The sequence below is a fragment of the Onychomys torridus genome, chromosome 3, assembly GCF_903995425.1.
Source record: "Onychomys torridus chromosome 3, mOncTor1.1, whole genome shotgun sequence".
NCBI classification, from domain to species: domain Eukaryota; kingdom Metazoa; phylum Chordata; class Mammalia; order Rodentia; family Cricetidae; genus Onychomys; species Onychomys torridus.
In genome coordinates this window covers 151,970,425-151,990,391 of record NC_050445.1, presented here as the reverse complement: position 1 = coordinate 151,990,391, position 19,967 = coordinate 151,970,425, and the positions used below count along the sequence as shown (strand labels likewise).

General features: G+C 45.8%; 1 pseudogene; it reads left to right on the top strand.

The window, feature by feature from the left end:
* The first annotated feature begins 569 nt into the window (after positions 1–569).
* Positions 570–978, top strand: LOC118580866 (annotated as a pseudogene).
* The last annotated feature ends 18,989 nt before the right edge of the window (positions 979–19,967 follow it).

Genomic DNA, 19,967 nt, shown 5'->3' with positions numbered 1-19,967 from the left:
CTTGATGAATGTGAAAGTCGGACATATTATCAATGGCAAACTTAAGCCTTCGTTCCCAGTGCCATTACCAGCACAGGCTTTTCTTGCTGTGGCTTCACTCAGTGGACAGCATGCCATTAAGAGTCTAAGCTAAGGCAGTGGTGGTGAACGCCTTTAATCCCAGCACTCGGGAGGCAGAGGCAGGCGAATCTCTGTGAGTTCAAGGCTAGCCTGGCCTACAAAGCAAGTTCCAGGAAAGGCGCAAAACTACACAGAGAAAGCCTGTCTCGAAAAACCAAAAAAAAAAAAGAGTCTAAGCTGGACAAGAGCAGTCAGTCCACCTTCCTGACATGATGCCACCCACATGAAGGACAGAGATTATGAGAAAAATCAGAGCTGAGGAAATCCAACATGGAAATATAGGTTTCATTGCTATCATTTACTTAGAGCCAAGCTAAAATGGGTTAGAAGGGCTCAGTGGGTGTGACTGCTCGCTCGCTGTGCAAGCATGAGGGTCTGAATTTGAATCCCAGGACCCACATAAAAACCTGCACCCCCTTTCTGCTGGGGACTGGCTGCTTACTGTCAAAATGGGCAAGTTCATGAAACCTGGGACAGTGGTGCCGGTCCTGGCTGGACGCTACTCCAGACGCAAAGTTGTCATGGTGAGGAACACTGATGATGGCAGCACCTTAGACCGCCCTTACGTGCCCTGGTGATGAAATTGACCGCTGTCCCTGAAAAGTGACAGCAGCCATGGGCATGAAGAAAATCGCCAAGAGATCAAAGATCAAGTCCTTTGTGAAAGTTTATAACTACAGGCACCTCCTGCCCACAAGGTACTCTGTGGGTAAACTCTTGGAGAAAAGTCTTGTCAACAAAGATGTCTTCAGAGACCCAGCCCTGAAACACAAGGCCAGGCTGGAGACCAAGATAAAGTTGGAGGAACAATACAGGACAAGGAAGAACAAATGGTTTTTCCAAAAGCTTTGCTTTTAGGTATATTTATATTTCCATCATTTAAAATAATTAAAAAAAAAAAGAACTGCACATTAACCTATAATCCCAGCACTGTGGGGCTTACTGACCTCAAGCTAGCTCCAAGTTCAGTGAGGAAATGGCAGAGCATTACAGAGTGAAACAGGTGTCTGCCTCTGGCTTCAAGAATGTCCACATGTACACACACACACACACACACACACACACACACACGCGCGCGCGCGCGCACGCACGCGCGTTAATAATAATAAATTATGAAATAGTAAGATTTTTGGTTTGGTTTGGTTTGGTTTGGTTTGGTTTTTTGAGACAGGGTTTCTTTGAGTAGTTTAGGTCCTGGATCTCGCTCTGTAGACCAGGCTGACCTCGAACAGAGATCCGCCTGGCTCAGCCTCCCAAGTGCTGGGATTAAAGGTGTGCGCCACCGCTGCCCAGCTGGAATAGTAAGCTCTTATCTGAACTTTGTAAAAGTTTTTTTGCGTTGTTTTGTTTGAGGCAATGTCTCACTACGTAAACCAGGCTGGCCTATAACTATAGAAACTCGTGCCTTTGGCATCCATTTCCCAATTACTGATATCTCAGAAATCCAATTTCCTTATTACTAATAAAACAAGAGACACTTGGGTGTAAGACTCAGTGCTGGATTTGGGGCTGGGAGAGGGGTGAGGTAAGAAATTCCTTCCTTCCAGCTTCAACATAGCTTCCCACTTCCTTTACTGGTGCTGGTAGCACAATCTCGCCTGATTTTCTCAGCTGTTGGTAATTCAACTGTTTGACTTTGGGGAGAGTTCTCTAGAGCAATGGTTCTCAGCCTTCCTAATGCTGTGACCCTTTAGTACAGGTCCTCATGTTGTGGTGACCCCAGCCGTAAAAGCATATTCATTGCTACTTCATAGCTGTAATTTTGCTACTGTTATGAATCATAATGTAAATATCTATGATTTCTGATGGCCTTTGGCAACTCCGGGGAAAGGGGGGTCTCGACCTACAAGTTGAGAACCACTGCTCTAGAGGCCTGCATTGCCATCTTGGCAGGAAGCCAGATTTGTCGCAAAGAACAGAGCAGCCTCCACTAATTCTCTCTCTCTCTCTCTCTCTCTCTCTCTCTCTCTCTCTCTCTCCCTCTCTCTCTTTTAAGATGTATTTAATTGTATGAGGATGAGCACTTCATCCTCCTGTGTCTGTGTGTGCATAGTGTGTCTGCAGTGCCTGGGAGGCCAGAAGAGGGCATCAGATCCCCTGGCACGAGAGTTACAGATGGTTTGCGAGCCCCCGTGTGGATTCTGGATTCAAACTTCAGTCCTCCGGAAGAGCAGCCAGAGCCATTGACCACTGAGCCATCTCTCCAGCCCAAAGACAAAATTCTACACTGGTAAGAATTTCAGAAAAGTCAGTACAAAGCAGGGCTGGTGTTTATCAAGAGCTTTTTATTTATTTGTTTGTTTGTTTGTTTGTTTGTTTGTTTATGGTTTTTCCGAGACAGGGTTTCTCTGTATAGCTTTGCGCCTTTCCTGGAACTCACTTGGTAGCCCAGGCTGGCCTCAAACTTATGGAGATCCACCTGGCTCTGCCTCCCGAGTGCTGGGATTAAAGACATGCACCACTACCGCCCAGCAAGAGCATATTTTAACAGGGATTTAAGCATAGGAGTTAAAGTGGGGTACCCTGGGAAAGGATGAGACATATCCATGTGTGGGCACGGGCTTCTCAAGAGTGTCTTTACAACAGCCATATATATGATTTGGGTGGCTTCTAGGGTTATACCTCAAAGAATTACTAAGCCCGCCCCTTTTTTGGGGGGTAAATGAGGTCATAGCGTAGCTTCTGATGTAGAAAAAGGAAACTCTGGGTCACATGGGTTGCAGAAGAAAACTGAGATGTATAAACAAAGTCGATGTCGTGTTTGTGAGTTTCCCAGAAGACTGTAGGGACACATCCGGAAATGGGGGAGGCCATACCCGGGCCTTAGCATGGTCTGTTGAACAGATATCTAACTGGTTCTATTTTCTAGCCATTGTGACCAGAGCAGCAATGGACATTGATGTGCAAGTATCTCTGGAGTCTGGCATGGAGTCCTTTGGGCATATGCCCAGGAGTGGCTATATATGCCCTGGAATAATATATATGCCCAGGAGCAGTATATATGCCCAGGAGTTGGGTATATGTGCCAGGAGTGAGTATCAAGGGTCACAAGGTGGTTCTGGCTTTAATGTTTTAGAAACGTCCTCAATGATTTCCATAATGGCTGCACTGGTTTACATTCCCAGCAGCATTGAGTAAGGGATTCTCTTTCCCAGCTTTCTCATCAGAATTCTCTAAGCTGATGAGACTCCAAACTGAGCAGGCCCTTCCCATGTCTTCTTAATTTTCTCTGCCTTTCTATCCTGCCTCAGACTAACATGGGGAAATAGAGGCACCGCAAAGATGGCTGGAAGCTGAAGCAACCGCAGATGCAGCTGGGACCAACATGGCCAAGCAAGATGGCTACTAACCGTCCTCTGCTTAATAAAAATGACATCTTCACATCATTAGCCCTACAGAAGTATTCCCATCATGAACCTGCTATCATTCCACATCACAAAAACCCTGCAGAAGAGAACAAATCTCTATTGCAGGAAATCCTGACCTGTCCTGCACCCCATCTTCTCCCTCACCTCAGCTCATGAGCAGTCCTCCCTCCATTGCAACTCTCTCAAGTCCATACTTAAGCTCTTTAATAAAACTCCCCAGATCCTTACCTGCTCTCTGAATCCTTTCTCTGCTGATGACAAGCGCCTGGAAACACTGGCTTGGGGTAGCAATCAACTCCCCACCTTTCTCCAAGTCCCCAGCTTTCACCAGCCAGGTAATAAGTTCATGCTACTTCCCCTGAGCACTAGATTTAGAGACAGAAACACACACTGCCACTTCCCAATTGTTTGCCATTCACCAACTTGTTTTAGCAGATTCTCCTTCTCTTCATGCACGTTCTAAAAAGATACAAAACGTTTTGTTTCCAAACCCTGACCTCTAGTCAGCCCTGTAGTCATCTCTCATGTCAGGGAACCCAGTGAACTCTTGTACTGATTGTTGGGCTTGGGACAAACCCTGTGTGCCTGTCTGAAACAAAAACATGGTTTCAACAGGCCTAGGGAGCCGTGTTGTGGCAACATAGAAACACACAAGAAAAGTAATGTTCCTTAGTACACCATAGGTGCCACTCTGAAAGGCCCATTTGGGAAGGGCAAGGGCCGAGTTCCAAGCCGGAAGTGGGTCTCTCTGCACTGCAGTAGGTAGGCCTTGCTGTTTCAGGATGCTTTCGTCCAGATCCTTTGGGTATCAGAAACTCTTTAAGGTGTTCCTCACTTACACAAGTAACCCGATTTGAACTTTAATATACTCCCACCAACACTAAGCAAGCCCAGACCTCACGGAGCCTTCTACCACTCCAACTTCATCTCACTTTATTGTCACATGCATCAAGTCTCACACTGATCCACTGGTCATGGGAAGCTCACCATCAGGAATATTTAATCAGAGTCACCAAAAGGCATGCAGATGGTTGCTCAAAATCCATCTCTTGAAAGCCCCTACTGGATGGAGATGGAACCTCCCAGAACATGAAATTCATAGCATCTAAGAAAAAGATTTAAACAGCTGCCTGTCTATGTTTTCTAAAACAGTAGTCTGCTTCTAAGAGAATAAAAAGAACTTCTGGACAAGCAAATTGAACCACACAACCAGAAGAGACAACATAGCTAGGCCAGCTCTTCATTTCTGCTTCCTACTATATTTGAATGGGAGCTTTAGGGTACATGCAAAGGGGTTTTGTCTACAAGATCAGAATGATAAGGCTCTGCTCACTTAAGCTAAATCATCAATTACTATAGTATTTTTTAAAATTCATTAAAACTCTGCATGGGACCCCAAGAGCATTTTGAAAGTGTAAGGAAGACTGGTTCTTGTCCATTTATCAGATAGCCTGGCCTTTAATGAAACAGGCCTTGAGTTTCTACATTTTCTATAGAGAGCTAACACAGACAAAGAATCAACAGGCACTAGAGTAATTTTCCTTAAGAAAGATTTCAAAAGAAAAAAGCACTCACCCATAAACATCAAGAAAAAAAAATTTTTTTTTGCTTACTATCAGAAATGTAAGTTCACCCAAAGGTAAAAACAGTTAATTGCCCGTCTTTCTGGGCAATGGAAAGAGTAAGTGCAGACATTGCTAGCCTGCTTACAGAACACTGTTTATAAAACATTTAATGCAGTGCTTTCTTGCCAATTAAGAGTGAGTGTAGGATTTTCCCTTCAGTTTTAATATCTTAGCCTGACTCTCATATACTAGGCAATATGAACCAAAGGGATTAAGGGAACTATTGGCTACACATCTCTGCAAAACTATCTCCCTGGAAATTATCTTCAGAGCAAAAGGAAATGGTATTGGGGCTTGAATGAGGGATTGGCTAGATTTCCTCTTCATGTAATCAGTCCAAGTTGGAATGTGTTTGTATTTGTACTGCCAACATCTGATTATCTGGCCATCACAGAGGTTCTTCGAGCTAACTAATACTTCACCAAAGCACTCTATCCTGACCAGAGGGGTCAGGGCAGACCTCTAGGTCACAGTACTCTCTATCCTGACCAGAACGGTTAGGGCATAACTCTAGGTCACAGTACTCACTATCCTAACCAGAGGGGTTCAAGCAGACCACTGGATCACAGGGTAACAGAAGCTAAAGGGTTTGTAGCCATTAGACCCTCAAAGAAATGGGAAGATTTGGGAGGCGTCCTCTCTCAGTTATGTCTGAAAGCAATGGAGAATCCATTAGCATTTCATTTTCCAAGGAGCAGTTTTGTGCATGAACGACTTTGGGAACATGGAAGGAAGTATGTACTGTTGACTGTTGGCAAGAACAAAAGGCCTGGGCTCCACACAGGAAAATTTACAGGAAGAGACACCACGTTTAATATTTAAAACATCTGGTACAAGACACAATCACAGAATAAAACATTGCTATGATCAAACACCCCTTACATCTTGTGGTTGCTTCACTGGGATCACAGAACACCAGATACTGTGGATCTTGGATTTTCACAATTGAAATGTGGGCTGGTTTCACAGCCTGTCTCTTAAGAACAGTTGGGACACTGACTGAGCAAGAGTGGAGCCCTGAGACATAGAGTGGAGAGCCCATTGGCACTGCCAGGCCATACAGTGGAGAGCCCATTGGCACTGCCAGGCCATACAGTGGAGAGCCCATTGGCACTGCCAGGCCATACAGTGGAGAGCCCATTGGCACTGCCAGGCCATACAGTGGAGAGTCCATTGGCACTGCCAGGCCATACAGTGGAGAGTCCATTGGCACTGCCAAGACATACAGTGGAGAGTCCATTGGCACTGCCAGGCCATACAGTGGAGAGCCCATTGGCACTGCCAGGCCATACAGTGGAGAGTCCATTGGCACTGCCAGGTCATACAGTGGAGAGCCCATTGACACTTCCAAGCCCTTTAAACCCTAATTAGGCCCTCATTGCCAGATTTAAGAGTTCCCTCTTTGAGTTTGTATGTGGTGAGGGATACACACATATGTATATGTAATGTATATGTTTAGTGTATATTAATTATTAATGTATATGCATACATATGTCATTTCATGTGGAGGCTAGAGGTCCATGTTAGGTGTTTCCCTTCATTGCTCCTCATCTTATTTTTGAGACAGAGTCGCTCTCTAAGCTGAAGCTTACCAATTCAGCTTACCAGGCTGCCTGGCCAATAGGCTCCAGGGATCCCCCTGCCTCTGCTTTCCCAAAACAGGACCAAGTCTCCCATGTCCCACTCCTCATTCTTCTATACCTACAACTAGAGACTTATGCCACCACACCATGCAGAGGCAAACTACAAAGCCAAACCATGAAGTATACAACAGAAAGAAAAGTTACCCGAAGTGGTTAATTCATAACATCAGAAAGCTGGAGAAATGGACAAAAAAAATGGAGTTTGAGGAAGCTAGATTAAAATCGCATGGTTTCTTCTTTTATTTTTTATTGGATTTATTCGTGTGTGTGTGTGTGTGTGTGTGTGTGTGTGTGTGTGTGTGTGTGCCACATGCATGCCTGCTACCTACAGATGTCAGAAGATGGTGTTGGATCCTCTGGAGTTGGAGTTATGGATGATTGCATTTGCCACCATAAAGGTGCTGGGAATCCAACCTCGGTCCTCTGCAAAAGCAACAAGTGTTCTTAATCACTGAGCCATGTTGCCAGGCCATTTTCTTTTTTAAAGGCTTTTTTTTTTTTTTTTCCCAGAGCTGAGGACTGAACCCAGGGCCTTTCACTTGCTAGGCAAGCGTTCTACCACTGAGCTAAATCCCCAACACCTTTTTAAAGGCTTTTTAAAAACATGTATGTACGTGTGCTTTCATGAGTTCATGTACACTGCATGCATGGAGGAGCTTGTACAGGCTGGAAGAGAGCGCAGATCCCCTGGAACTTGAGGTACAGACAATTGTGAACCACCATGTGGAAATGCAATAAAATCTGTACCCTCACTAATAACCAGGAAATGAATCTCCTTTCAAATCAAGCTTAAGCCTAACCCAACAAAAGCATTTAAGAACAACTTAAACCAGGCGGTGGTGGCGCATGCCTTTAATCCCAGCACTTGGGAGGCAGAGCCAGGCAGATCTCTGTGAGTTCGAGGCCAGCCTGGTCTACAGAGTGAGTTCCAGGACAGCCTCCAAAGCTACACAGAGAAACCCTGTCAATAAAAAAAATAAAAAAATAAAAAATAAATAAAAAACTTAAAATCAAAAAGTTGAAGTTAAAGGTCATCCTCTGCTATGTAATGAATTTAAGGCAAGCCTGGGCTACATAAGACCCTGTCTTAACAACAAAAATGGTGAAGGACCTCCTAAAGGGTAAGATATTACCTTCCATGGACTCACTTAATTCTGTAAGAGCAGGAAGAAATGATACATCTTTACTTTTTTAAATGCATTTATTTATTGGGGTTGGGAAGGCGCACATATGGAGGTCGGAAGACAGGTTGTAACAGTTCTCTTCTTCTACCCCGGAGACCCCAGGGATTGAATTCAGGTTGTCATGCTTGGTGGTGGCAAGTGCCATGACCCATTGAGCTAGCTCACCAGCCTGGGATGTTTATCATAACCATCATATAGAGAATATTTAATACTTAAATTTTTCCCTAGTAATCTGTGAAATTGGGAGTTAGCTGTTCAGAAACACAGCCTCTCCTCTCACTTCTGATGGCTTCTATGGACTGACCTATAGGGTTTAACAGCCAAGGGATGGGTTAGAAATGTCTGTGCTGGTGGGAGGTCGCTTGTGTGGCAAAAGATCTGTCTTAATCAACCGTTAAAAGCTGCATCATCACCAGGTAGTGAGACGCTGTCCCCAATATTCATAAAGGTCGGCTGCAACTTCTGAGGGGCTCTCATCCAAAGTCCTGCCATGCTTCCCTTCTAAATCCAAGCCCACATGTTACGGCAGACACAGATTTATTGGTCTCAAGACTGAGGGATAAATAAGCAAATAATCAGAGGCCATCACTTGTTCCAGACTTTCTAAGAACAATCTAGCAGGATCGTTCAAATAATTCCAGAAATACAGTGCCTGAAGAAACAGAACTGTCAATGGTCCTAAGAGGAGAGCACACTGGAGCAGGGAGAGGAGGGTAAAACTTCTCACTACAGTGACAATGACTGTCCTTGTTTTGTTCTGCCTTAGGACGGGAGGGCTACAGTCCATCACGGTGGGGAGAGCATGGCAGCAGACACATGTGGCAGTTGCTTCCATGACTCCCACAGCCAGGAAACAAGAGCAGACAGGAAGTAGGACCAGATATCAAACACCAAGGCCCACCCCCAGTGAATCACTTCCTCCAGCAAGGCTTCACCTCCTAAAGGTTCCACAACCTTCCTAAACAGTGCCACTTTCTAGAGACCAGGTGTTCCAATACATTAGCCTTTAGGGGGAATATTTCACATTCAAGCAGTACCACTAGCTGATGAACATTCCCCAGATGGAGCATTAGTTCCTGGGAGAAAATCTCTTCAGATGGCCAACGATGGGGAAAACATGCAGCCCACTCAATCAGTCAGCATACCACACAAGCCTATGTTAATGAACATAGTGACGGAGGAAACTGACAAAATCAGCACCGAATGAAGGGTTCTCCCAAAAACTCCATCATGAGATTTTGTGTCTTCAGAATCAATCTGATTGACACAAACGCGGCATTTGAAAAAGCTGAAAGACTGGGGTGGAAAGTGTCTCCTGTCTGAGAAAAGTAGTCCAGAGACTTGGATTCCCCTGGACACTTAAATTGCAAGTTTGTAGTATGAAGACTAGAGACAGCCATGATGTTCTTGGGGCAGAGCATTAGTGATGAGTTGCAGGCCCCCAGCACTGGTGGTACCTGGCAGAGCCAACCCCAGACACCAGCTTACATTGGTCCGAGAGACCAATAGTATCGTTGCATATGCACCTAAAACTTAAAACATCTCAATGGTATTAAAATATACCAGATATAAGAAATAAAATATGGGAATGCTCTAAAAAACGATTTTCAGAGCTGGGGGCACAGCTCATGTGGCAGAGTCCTTTGTCTAGCATGCATTGAGCCCTGGGTTTGATCCCCACAACAGCAAAAACCCAGTGGGGGAGTATGCTTCTGCAATTCCAGCACCGTGGATGTGAAAGCAGGAAAGTCATCCTCAGCTACACAGGGAGTCTGAAGCAAGTCAGGCTGCATGAAACCCTGCCTCAAAAACAAAAATACAGCCGGGTGGTGGTGGTGCATGCCTTTAATCCCAGCACTCGGGAGGCAGAGGCAGGCAGATCTCTGTGAGTTCGAGGACCGCCTGGGCTACAGAGTGTGTTCCAGGAAAGGCGCAAAGCTACACAGAGAAACCCTGTCTCAAAAAGCCAAAAAAACAAACAAACAAAAAAAGCAAAAAAACTTATTTTCGGGCTGGAGAGATAGCTCAGAGGTTAAGAGCACCGACTGCTCTTCCAGAGGTCCTGAGTTCAATTCCCAGCAACCACATGGTGGCTCACAACCATCTGTTATTTTCATTAAGTTTAGTTACTTAAGTGAACCTAAAAAATGCAAATCAACAACCTATATGCCTTCTGGGTCTCATTATCAGTAAATGAAGCAAAGAACTACATACTAACCTGTTCCCAATATGTTTTATTATGAGACATACTAAAATCATGACAGGATTTATGTTCTCTTTTTCTCTTTTTTTTTTTTTTTTTTTGAGCTGAGGGTTGAACACAAGGCCTTGTGCTTGCTAGGCAAGTACTCTACCACTGAGCTAAATCCCCAACCCATGTTCTCTTTTTCAAAGCAAGTTTCCAGCCCATCTGCAAGATGTATCATCTGGTCCCATGTGGACTCCTATTACCTTCCACTGTTTCATTTGTTGTTGTTGTTGTGTTTATTATTTGTGAGATTGTGGGGGAGGGGTGTGAGAGAGAGGATGGGGGCAGGGCCAGAGAGTGGGAACATGCCACAGTGCATATGTAAAGGTCAAAGGACAGCTTTCAGGAGTCAGGTCACTGCTACTTCAATTTTTATCCAGGGGCTCTTGTCCTCCACTCTTGGTACATCAGGCCTGCAGGCCAGCAGGCTTCTGGGCGCCTGTCTCTGTCTCCCAACTCATGCGACAGGAATGCTAAGATTGCAGATATGCATCAGTGCATCCAGCTTTTCCCTGTGGGATCCATGGGCCACGCTGAGGTCACCAGGCTTACGCAGCAAGTACTGTCGCCTGCAGAGTACCAGCCCTCGGTTCTTCTAGGGGGTAAACCCTTATTGTCGCCATCCATCATGTCTACCACTCAGATCACACAAAACTACACAAGGAAGATGGGACTGCAAACCAATGTGGCCCTAGAGGACAGAATTCGGGAGCAGCAGGTAAGACTGCTCACGGGGAAAACAGCAAGAAGTTCTTGTTCAGAAACACACTCCAGCCTGAAAGAGCAGCAAGGATTCTTAACCATTGAACCACTTCTCCAGGTGAATTTTTCAATTTTAAAATTATGTAGTGTGTGTGTGTGTGTGTGTGTGTGTGTGTGTGTGTGTGTGTACGTGTGTACGCGTGTACGTGTGATAGTCACAGGACAGTTGACAGGAGCCACATGGGTCCCAGGGATCACACTCAGGTTGTCAGGCTTGGTGGCTTGAGCACTGAGCCATCTGACTAGCCCCCGGCTGTGTTTACATTAGCTACTGAAATCTTTACACTAGGAAGTCCTACGTGCTCCATCACCAGTCTATCCCCCCACACCCAGGTTCTCCTTACCCCCTCATCCTCTGTTCCAGCCCCATCACATTCTTACCAGTCACGTCTCCCTCTTGAACAGGTGACTGTCATGGTCATTTCAACATGGTTTCTAAGTATCAATTCATACAGCCTTCAAAACTTACATAGACCAAGCCAGGCATAGTGACCCATGCCAGCACTCAGGAGACAGGAGGACCACCGCAAGTTCAAGGCCAGCCTGGACTACCTGGAGAGGCCCTGAGTCAAACAGCAGCAACAAAAAAAAAATAGAGCACCTTAGAGTTGAGACTGAATTAATGATGGAAAAATCCTTAAATGACAAATTTTCAAATTATACTGAATTGCAAAATGTGTCATCTGGTCCCATGTGGGCTACTACCAACTTTCACTGTCTTAGTTACTTTGTGTGTGTATGAGAGAGGGAAAGAGAGACAGGCAGAGAGCAGACACAAGTACCACAGTGTGTGTACAAAAGCGGAGAACAACTTCCAGGACTCAGGTCTACTTGTTCTTTAATCTTTAGACTAACTCGTTTTCATGTTTTTTGAGTTTTAATGAGAGAAAATGTGTGTGTGTGTGTGTGTGTGTGTGTGTGTGTGTGTGTGTGTGTACCACACATGCGCTGTGCCATGTACTTGGAGGCCAGAAGATGGCACAGGTCCTCTGAAGGCTACAGGCATCTGTGAGCCTCCCCACAAGGGTGGTAGGAGTCAAACTCAAGTCCTCTGGAAGACCAGGAAGAGCTCTTAATGCTAAGGCATCTCTCCAGCCCTAGACTAATTCTCTTAATTTTCACATTGCCGCATCAAAATGGATGCTGTCATGGTTCCACAGATGATAGAAGTCAGAAGACACATGCATCTGCTCAGGCGTGCACAGCTGGAAATTCAAGGAATGAAGATTTGTTCTGTTTTCATTACATTCATGTATTTATTTAGGGGAGGCACACGTGTGCCATGGTGCACAGGTGGATGTCAGAGGACAACGTGGAGTAATCCATTTTCCTTCCACTACCAGGAGGGCTCAGGGATCACACTCAGGTCATCAGGCTTAGTAGCAAGATGCTGAGGCATCTTGTAGGTTTTTTGTTTGGTTTGGTTTCGTTTAGTTTTTTTGAGACAGGGTTTCTCTGTGTAGTTTTGGTGCCTTTCCTGGATCTCTCTGTAGCCCAGGCTGGCCTCGAACGCACAGAGATCCACCTGCCTCTGCCTTCTGAGTGCTGGGATTAAAGGCGTGCGCCACCACCCAGCCAGGTTTTTATTTTTTTTAAGATTTATTTTGTGTGTTTGCCTGCATGTATGTGTGTGATGTGCATGCCTGGTGCCCGAGGTCAGAAGACAGAATCCATTCCCCTGGAAGTGGAGTTACAGATGTGACTGTGAGCCACCATTTGAATGCTGTGAACCAAGCCAGGGTCCTCTGCAAAAGCAACAAATGCATTGTCTGCTGCCCTCTGGGTTTATTTTTTGAGGTAGGTCACATGTAGCCAAAGATCACCTTGAACTCCTGATCCTCCTGTCTCTACCTCCCAAGTGCTTGGATTTGAGGTGTGTACTGCCACACCCAGTTTTTTGTGGTGCTACATACTGAATCCAGAGCTAGGTAGGCACTCTATCAACTGAGCCACAACTCCAGACCATAATTTGTCGGCCTGACCGACAGGTCGACAGGTCGGGTGGAGGCAGGACCAGTCCAGCAGGTCTCTCCCTTGGGGCTGAGCAAGATGGTGAATGTAGATGGCCCAGACCTCCCCACTCCACCAGAAAGAAGCACACTGGGCCCGGAGTCTTGTCAAAGCAGGAACTTGCTTTATTGCATCAGGTGTGGACGTATATAGGGTGGGGTCACGGGGGTGGGTGGGGGGGGGGAGCAGTTATGGGGTAAGGATAGCGGGCCAATGAGATGATGCCATCTCAGTAGTTACTAGACAGAGGCGATTCTAGTTCGGGTAGTGCTGAGTCACTCATATGTGGAAGTCGTGTCCGAGGACAGGTCGCCAAATTCAATCAAGCTCAGCTTGGGAAGTTACACTGGGCCTCATGCCTGCACCTTATGGGGCCCAACAATAATTGAGATTTGAGACCAAGCAGTCTTATTCCAGACCTATACTCTTTAATCCTCTGTCCTAGGCTGTGTTCCCAAAATAGGAAAACAAAAATTGAAAGATGCTAAGTGATCTCCCCCCACCCCTCTGTGTGTGTGTGTGGCGGGGGGTGGGGGGGGGGGGGTGGGGGGGGTATGGGTGTGTGTGTCTTTCACACACACTATTTGTTTTTTGAAACATGGTCTCTCTATGTCCTCAAACTCTTGATCCCCCTGCCTTGGTCTCCCAATTGCTAGGATGAGCTAGCTACGCCTACACCCAGCACCGAGTGCTCTCTTGGGAACCCCTTTCCTATTTCACTCAGTTACTTGGGGCTGTTTCCATCCCTTACAGTTTAGTTTCCCAATTGCTGAAGAAGATGTGACAGGAGAAGAACAGAACAAAACCTTTCACACAGAAGCAGATGAGAAGAATCTGTCCCAAGAATGCGGGAATGTGGCCCCAGGACTCTTGCTCAGCCATCTGCTCACATTACTCACGGGAAGCCTGCGGGCTCGCTTCCCCTTTGCTGGCTTAGCTCCACACACAGGTTTTCTGCAGGCTTCTATCTTTAGCCCCTGGTGGGAGGTACCTGGAGGTTAACTTGGCACTCACCTTGCTTCCTGAGCCCCCTCACAGATCCATCTGGTCTTAAGTCTGAGTGACCCACACTTTGGGCAAAATGCTCTGGCTTTTTCTGATTTTGGTGAAGTATTTCAGGCATACAGAAAGATGTCAGCATCCATGCAGCCTCAGCAATGAGAGTGGCCGCGTCAGTGGGAACCCCATGAACTCTGCACCATCTGCTGTTTGTTCTGTCTCAAATTCCCCACTACCCTGAACTTGGCATACAGAGATGGGAGACTTCCAACAGGAGTCTAAGAACAGTACACATCACTACGTGCCTTTAGACTTCGTAGAAATGATGTCACATTGTGCAATTCTATGCTTCCAGTTACTGACACAGGTTGACAAAAGGAGCGTAGCTGTTACCATGGCATCCAGGGCCCTGGTCTTCATCCCACCTCTGCCCCAGAGGCAATGGTGTCCCTTGACACCAAGCTGGCCACTTGCCTCCCTTCTCCACAGATGCTGGATTCCCAGACTGGGCTCTCTTAGCTTGAACGCTCTTTGGCATAATAATGTGTGTGCATACAAGGTCACTTCCCCACTTAGTGTCCTGAAAATCTTTCTACACTGGTAAATGTAGCAGCATTTGTAATACAGTACACTGTGTAGTGTACGGTAACTCTATACCATGTCAGCTTTTCTGTTGGAACGATTTCATTTCATTGCTTATATTCATATTCTCTAGTTCTCCTTTTTTTTTTCTGAAATAGAATCTTACCATGTTGCCCAGGCTTGCCTTTTTCTCCCATTATAAGTAAGGCTGCTGTAAGTACATGTGGCCATTGGGCCCATGGTCTCTATGCACAAAAACCTATCATTACCTTGTTGTGTAATTCTGTTACTGAGATAATAACCTTTGCATGTTCTCCATTGAAATTTCAACCCAACCCCTCTGGGATTTGCCCTCTGCTCCTCCCATCTCCAGGTGAACAGTGCAAGGAGGCAGTTTAGAAGGAATCACAGGAATTTTGTGTGGAAGGGAGTTTTGGGCCCACTGTTGTACTCCACCTTGGTGTGCGTTCCATGCTGGCTTTGAGGTTTCCTTTCTCTTGGGGTTTTGGATATCTTCCTTGGCAGCAGTCTCTCATGTCTTATGGCTCCCTCTTAGCCTTTTCCTGTACCTCTGTCAAGGGAAAACCTTCCAGGCGCCTTCACACCATTCTTGCTGCTGACCCAGTCTGCCTTAGTCTGGCCCTCCCTGGACAAAGGGACTTGTCTGTCTGTCTGTCTGTCTGCTGAGACAGGGTCTCATTCTATAACCCAGGCTGCACTCAGATTCAGTCTCCTCCCACTTCAGCAGGGGTCAGACCCGCACTATCATGGCCAACCCAAAGGGACCTTTCTGTCTCCTGCCATTTCACCAGCAAGAGAGGCAGAGAACAGTCCTGGTAACACAGATCAACAACACACATAAAGCCTGCCACTGCAGCGAAGTTAAATCTATCCTGGTGGTCTGAATTAGATAAATGCCTGGAATTACTAGGGAATCACACAATTGACCAGGTAACCTTAGGGAAATCCTGGCCAATGTGGCAGCCTCTAGACATGCATGGAGACCTGTGTTTAAAACATAACCAGTTAAAATAAGTCATTCAGAACTCTATGTGTTCAAGGCCAGCCTGGTCTACAAAGTGAGTTCCAAGACAGCCAGGGCTGTTACACAGAAAAATTCTGTGAAGAAGAAGAAGGAGGAGGAGGAGGAGGAAGAGGAGGAGGAGGAGGAGGAGGAGGAGGAGGAGGAGGAGGAGAAGGAGAAGGAGAAGAAGAAGAAGAAGAAGAAGAAGAAGAAGAAGAAGAAGAAGAAGAAGAAGAAAGGGAGGGAGGGAGGGAGGAAGGGAAGGAGGGAGGGAGGAAGGAAGGAAGGAAAGAAGGAAGGAAAGAAAGAAAGAAGGAAAAACAGAAAAGAAAAAAGCCATTCATGGGCCAATGAGATAGCTCAGCAGGTAAACCACATGATGATGACCACTTTAGTTCAATCCCCAAGACCCATGTGGAGAACCAACTCCTCTGAGAAGTTGTCCTCTGACTTCTATGCACTATGGTAACCTCATGCCTGCTTATATATATGTATACTAAATAAGTAAAATGTGTTAGGATTTTTTTTTTTTTTTTGAGACAAGATCTCACTGTGTGTGTACTCCTGGCTGTCCTGAAATTCACTACATGAACAGGCTGGCTTTGAATTCACACAGATCTGCCTGCCTCTGCCTTCCAAATGCTAAAATAACAGCATGGGCCACCGAGCTCAAAAAAACAAAAAACAAAAACATAAACAAAAACAAAAACACCTTTTTAATGAGCTGTTCGTGCCTATAACCCCAGCCCCTTGAGGGTGGAGTCAGGAGGATAAGAAGCCCAAAGTCATGAGGGACGACATAGTATGTTTAAGGTCGACCTGGGCTACAAAGAGAGACTTTGTCTCCAACATCAAATTGAAGACTAAAGTAACAGCCTTGTGCTGCTCCTGGTTGTTCAGTCTACCTTTGCATTTCTTCCTCCTCCCTACTGTACCAGCCAAGAAGCTACGGGCTCAGATACTGCCTGCAGTCTGCATTCCCATGACTCCCTGGAGCCGGTGGATTGGGGACCAGATGGGAGGCAAGGAAGGGAGATGAAGAAGGATGGAGCCTAGTGGACCTCCCCTCCCAGGCCACCTTCACATCTCCAGCCACACCTGTCTTCTTCAGCTCCACTCACACCACCCAGGCTAGCTACAGCTCCATCTCCTGAGTGTGACACTGACCCTGACTCCGGGCTCCAGAAACACTGACTGCAGTGATGCCCTGCAGTCACAGCCATATGGGGTTTGGCTCACCACCTCCTGTGACTTCCTGCAAGCAGTTCCAACATCTGCTTGAAACTTGGTTTCTGTGCTCCCAGCTGGTGGTGAACCAGCTCCATGTATCTGTTCATGCTGAGGTGGCAAGGCAGATGAGTATCTTCCTCAGCTCCTGCAAAGTGTGCCCTGCAAATTCACAAGACTAAACCCTTCCCCTAAACTACACATACACACATGGCCTATGCTGTACTCAGCTGTAATCTGCATGTACACACGTGGCCTATGCTGTATTCAGCTGTAATCTGCATGTACACACGTGGCCTATCCTGTATTCAGCTGTAATCTGCATGTACACACGTGCCCTATGCTGTATTCAGCTGTAATCTGCATGTACACACGTGGCCTATCCTGTATTCAGCTGTAATCTGCATGTACACACGTGCCCTATGCTGTATTCAGCTGTAATCTGCATGTACACACGTGGCCTATCCTGTATTCAGCTGTAATCTGCATGTACACACGTGGCCTATCCTGTATTCAGCTGTGATTTTTTTTTAATGCTGTCTTTGAGTACAAATATTCAAACAGCTAACAGTGGCAGCCCACCATGCTTATTTATCAGGGGGCAATTGATACCATGGTCCTTTGTAGTATGAGATGATTCTGGTCTGATCCTATATTGTACCTTGACCCAGGTATGAACAGATTTGCCCAAAAGGATATTTTTGTCTGACTGGTCTCTGCAGGATGATCACATTTGGAGATTTATTTAAAAAGAAATCTGTTTTGGGGGCTGATGGCTCAGCAGTTAAACAACACTTGCTGCTCTTTCTGGGAGGACTCAGATTGAATTTCCAGCACCCACACTGTGGCTTACAACCACGTATAACTCCAGTTCCAGGGGATCCAACAGGCACACACAATGACCATACATGTATGCAGGCAAAACATTCATATACATATAGTCCAATAGAAATCTTTTTTTAAAAGTTTTAATGAATAATTTTTTACATATCTCTACAGTGCACAAAAGCCCCTTAGTGCCAGAAGTGCTTTATACCTTCTACTTCGCAAGCAAGCAAGCAAGCAAGCAAGCGCGCGCGCACGCACACACACACACACACACACACACACACACACACACACACACACACTACCATGACTCTGAAACCATTTAGTTGTGCACACTTCTGCTCCATTCACTCCCTAAGCACAATACTGTATCACTTAACAGCAGGGTTAAGCTCTGAGAAATGCATCATTAGATAACCACACCATAACTGCCAGTGTTCACAGAAACTATGATGGGCTTATGTCATGATATGATACGATCTTTATTTCTGCAGTGCTGGGGATCGAATCAGAGCCTTAGACTTGCTGGGCAAACTCTGCCACATGCCCCTTATGTGTAAATCACAGGACCAGCAGCCCCGGGAAGAGGACTTTTCTGTCAGAGGGTCCTTGGGGCCTCTCCCAGTCCAGATCTTCTTTCACACTGTAGATACAATGTCTACAGCTTATGGGTCTATCTGCCATCCCCACATGTTGTGATCTCTTCAAAGGAAAGGACTGTGTCTCAGACTGAATCCGCAGGGCTAAGAAAACAAAAAACAACAACCTGGCACACAGTTCATCCTCTAATGTTTGGATGGAGTGAAGATCAGAAGCGTCTGAGATTCATTGACCACTTTCCCAAATAGAGACAGATTTCATGGTCACAGGAACATCGTGAAATGACCCACATTACTTTTCCTATGACAGTTCAGACTTGACCCAAGTATGTTGGTGTCATGCATCCCAGAACTCAGGAGGCTAAGACAAACAGGCAACTATAGTTTGAAGCCTGGACAACACAGCAAGATCTTGTGTCAGAAAACTAAAAAAAAAAAAAAAAAGAAGAAGAAGAGTGAGGGGGAGGGATGGTGGGAGGAGGGGACAAGAGAAGAGCGGAAGATCTGGCACAGGACCAAACCCTACACAGGGATCCAACTTGGCCTCTTCTTACGCCACTACATTCCTGCGAGGCTTTTAATGGCTTAGGAAAACATCACCCTTCTTAGGGAGATAACTGTCTAAAAGTTCTTGGCTTCGAGGAAACAAATTAGACAAAGCCCTTCCTGCTAACTAGCTCAGGCGATGCTGCGCAAACACACGCCATAGTCCAGAGCTTTCCACAGTCCATGTGGAAACAGAGGTTCATGTTTCTTTTCATCTGGATTTCCTGAGCTTCCTCCACCAACTCTAATGCATATTTACTATAAAATGACTTTCGGGCTTTTGCTTTTTATAGTATATGTAACTCCAAGGCACTGTTGAGTAAGCTTTGGATGGCAGTATTTTTAGCTACATCGCAATGAAACCACTATTTCATAAAGTTACTTTCCAGCTCTTCTATCACCATCAGCTTCAAGTCCTCATATTCCAAATGGAGCCAGATGTGTTTTAATAGGTGTATGGCCTCTTTCCCATAAATCCTCTGTCTTCCGTAGCAGGTAGGTTTCCCAGCTCAGGAAATGGGACTTTGCCTCTTGTTTAGTTTGGTTCTTAACTAGTTCATCTGTCTTTGTGCCTAATAAAGTGAGACATGACACCCCTGCCTTTTGTCTGCTGTCAGTCTTCACACTGTGCTTTAATTCTCTTGGATTTTGACACACAACAGACTTAATCATTTAGGAAGCAAACTGACCCATATTCCACACACTGTGCCTCCAGTCATGTCCACACCCTTTGTACATGTACAAGCATGCAGGTGCCATGTCAGGGAATGACTTGCAGAACATGGTTCTCTCATTCCACCACGTGGAACACAGTTGTCAAACACGGGGCCTCAGGCTTGGCTACAAGCACCTTAACTCACTGAACCACACTCACCAGCACAGCCCAGGTCCCCACTGACACTTAACACACTTACCTTGAAATAATTGTGCAGATGTCAGAAACAGCCATCCCAAGCTCATGAAAATGGTAATGACTGTCTTGTTTAGAGACGACAGACAGAAAGACAGACAGACAGAGACACAGACACAGACACAGACACACACACACACACACACACACACACACACACACACACAGAATATAGAAATGAGTCACACTTTTTGTAAGTTTCTGCCCTCTTCTCCCCAACTTCAAAAGGAAGCACAACCCCATGCCCTGTTTTAGATTTCCCTCTTCCTTTGCGATGCCTGCCAGGGTCCTT